Genomic DNA, 3454 nt, shown 5'->3' on the forward strand with positions numbered 1-3454 from the left:
ATCTAAAAATAGACTCTTTAAGGCCATTAAATAATATTTAAAAAAAAAACTTAGTTGTTTAGAAATATTTTAGTCTGTACAGTTGTAATTTACCATACTTATAGTTTTTATTCTTTGATGCTACCCTCATTTCCTCTTTTTTATATTTATCCTCGACAATTGTTTTAAACATGTGAAAAGTAAATTCACAGTCAGGTGACTACTTCCATTTGCTTAAGAAAGACCCCGATCTCTGGGGCACCTGGGTGGCTCAGTCCTTTAAGCACCTGACTCTTGATTTCAGCCCAGGTCATGATCTCAGGGTTGTGAGATAGAACCACGCATTGAGCTCTGCACTGAGCATGAAGCCTGCTAGGGATTCTCTCTCTCCCTCTCCCCATTTGTGCTCTCCCTCTCTCTCTAAAAGGAAGGAAGGAAGGAAGGAAGGAAGGAAGGAAGGGAGGGAGGGAGGGAGGGAGGGAGGGAGGAAGGAAGGAAGGAAGGAAGGAAGGAAGGAAGGAAGGAAGGAAGGAAGGAAGTCTCTGGTCTATATATCTATATGTGAGTAATATGCACACTAATCATAGATTATAGATCTATATATCTATATGTGAGTAACATGCATATGGACTGAATTATCAAAAATATTAGATAATTTTTGGTTCTTAAGCAATGAGGAACTCTTAAATATTCTCACAATACTTCCAGCATTATTTAAGAGTTAAGGTAAAAATCTCAAAAGCTGAAATTTGTTCAAATATTTTTGCAAGGAAAAGTTGAAACAAAGCAAAGAATAATATACTTTTATTCATGTCATCCTTGCAAAGGGGCCATGTTAATCTTCTCTATATCGTTCCAATTTTAGTATGTGTGCTACTGAAGCGAGCATGGATATACTTTTATAAAATGAGAAGTATTTTTTTTACCCCATGCAGCTATTGTTATTAAAAATGACCATGAAAAAAGATGCATAAACCCCAAATGTGCAATTATGCCATATAGAAACACCTATGTGACTCACACTTCCCTGATAGAACATTTCCATCTCCTTACAACATTCTCTCAAGCCTCATTCTCATCAGTCTTAACTTCACAGAGGCAATCATTTTTTTTTTAACCTTTCATTGGTTTTGGTCTAGAACTTCCTAATAATGAAATCATGCAAGACGTATTCTGTTATTTTGGTTCTTTTGAGTCAGCATCGTATCTGTGAGACTCATTCATGTTGTTGTGGGCAGCAGTTCATTCATTTGTCCTACTGAGTAGTCCTCCTCTGTACAACTATACCAAAATGGGATTATTCATTCTCCTGTTGATAATGAGTTGCTTCCAGTTCAAGGCTATAATGAATGAAGCTGCTACAATCATTCTTAACAAGTCTTTCTTACATATAAATTTGTATTTCTTCTGGGTAACTTTTAATTTTAAGCACAAAACCTTTTCCCAAAGCAGTTTTAACATTTAATATCCCTACCAGCAATGTAGGAGAGTTCGGTGGTTCCAATCTTCACCGATATTTGGGGTTGATGATATTTTTAATTTTGGCGATGCTAGTGGGTGTCTAGTATTATCTCAATGTGCTTGTAAATGCATTACTCTGAAGGCTAAAAATCTTAAGCACTCTTTATTATGTTCACTGATCATTCATCTATGTACCTTTGTAAAGCGTTCATTGAAATACTTCACAAATTTTTTGTCTTTTTCTTACTGAGTATGAAATTCTTTATGTAATAATGATTTGAATGCTTTGTCACACATTTTACAAATATTTTCATCTTGTTGGTGACATGCTTCCTCATTTACTTAATTTTGTCTTTTGATGAACAGTCTAATATATCAATTTTTATGGTTATTATTTTCTGCATCTTATCAAAGAAATATTAGCCTACTATTGTCTTAGTTAGTTCAGGTTGCTCTAACAAAATACCAGAGACTGGGTGACTTGTAAACAACAGAGACATTTCTCCAAGTTCTAGAGGTTGAGAAGTACAAGATCAAGGTGCTGGAAGATTCAGTGTCTGCTGCCTTTTCACAGGCAGCTGTTTCTTGGCTATGTTCTCACACAACAGAAGGGGAGAATTCTGGTCTCTTCAGCCCCTTAGAAGTCTACTAATCCCATTTATGATGGCTCCACCTTCATGACCTAATCATCTCCCAAAGGCCCCACCTCCAAAAACCATCACACTGGGGGTTAAATTTTAATATATGAATTTTGGGAGAACACATCACACCATCCACCACAACCACTAATTAGAAAACTATTAACCTACATTTTCTTCTAATAGTGTTTTATTTTTATGTCTGTGATCCACTGTGAATTAATTTTTGTTTACGGCTTGAAATAGGAGTGAAGATTCATTTCTTTCCATATGGACATCCAATTGTTCCAGTACCATTCGTAAATAAAACTTTGCATTCCCTCTTTTAATTACTTTGATGTCTTGAAAAAAATCAGATTACTATATAAATATGTATCTATTTCTGGACTATATTCTGTTCTTTTTATTTGTCTATACTTATGCCAAAATTTCACCATCTTGATCACTGTATTTTTGTAGAAAGTCTAGAGTCAGGTAGAACTGTTCTCTTTCAAGATTATTTTAACTACTCTAGATTCTTTCGTTTTTCATATAAATTTCAAAATAAGCTTGTCAATTCCTATGACATAAAACCCTCCTGAGATGAAAATTAAGATTTTTTTTAATGATTTTTTATTATATTATGTTAGTCACCATACAGTACGAAAATTAAGATTTTAATCCATAGATTAATTCAGGGAGAATTGACATTTAATAATATTGAGTCTTCCAATCCACAAACATGGTATTTCTCTCCATTTATTTAGGTCTGCTTTAATTTCTCTCAGTACTATCTTATTGTTTTCTGTGTAGAGGTTCTCCTCATTTTTTCATTAAATTTGCTTCTAAATATTTTATTTTTTGACAATATTATAAATGGAATTTTCAATTTTCACTTACAGTTGCTTATTCCAAATAATTATAAATGAAATAAATTTGTACAGACTTGGATACTGAGACCCTCTTTATTCCACTTACTGGTTCAAGTTACTTTCTTTGAAATCGTTCCTTGTGGTTACTTACGTACATGTTCAAATCACCCATGAATAAAGGCCACTTTATTTTTTCCCTTGCAAACTATGCCTTTTAATTCTCTTCTCACAAAATTGCACTGGCTAATTTCTCTAGCGAAATAGTGAACAGAGGCAGGACAAAAGATGTTATTGCTGTGTTCCCCATCTTAGGGAGAAAGCACTCTTTCACCTTTAAGTATGATGTTAGCTATAGGGTTGAACAGTTGTTTTTTTGGTTTGTTTTTCTGGTTTTATCAAATACTCCTACAGATAATCCTTTGCTGGGGTGGGGGTGTCTTGTACCTTGGAAGATGTTTAGTAGTAGCATTCCTGGCTTCTACCAACTAGACAGTAGTAACACCCTTCTTCTCATTGTCACTACCG

General features: G+C 34.3%; 1 non-coding gene across 1 annotated transcript; it reads right to left on the reverse strand.

Annotated features, from left to right (window-relative positions):
• Positions 1 to 761: 761 nt before the first annotated feature.
• On the reverse strand, positions 762 to 868 carry LOC113255405 (U6 spliceosomal RNA). The gene has a single exon (XR_003316283.1). It is a non-coding gene; the product is annotated as a U6 spliceosomal RNA (small nuclear RNA).
• Between the last annotated feature and the right edge of the window lie 2586 nt (positions 869 to 3454).

The sequence above is a fragment of the Ursus arctos genome, unplaced genomic scaffold (assembly GCF_023065955.2).
Source record: "Ursus arctos isolate Adak ecotype North America unplaced genomic scaffold, UrsArc2.0 scaffold_5, whole genome shotgun sequence".
In the NCBI taxonomy this organism is placed as follows: Eukaryota; Metazoa; Chordata; class Mammalia; order Carnivora; family Ursidae; genus Ursus; species Ursus arctos.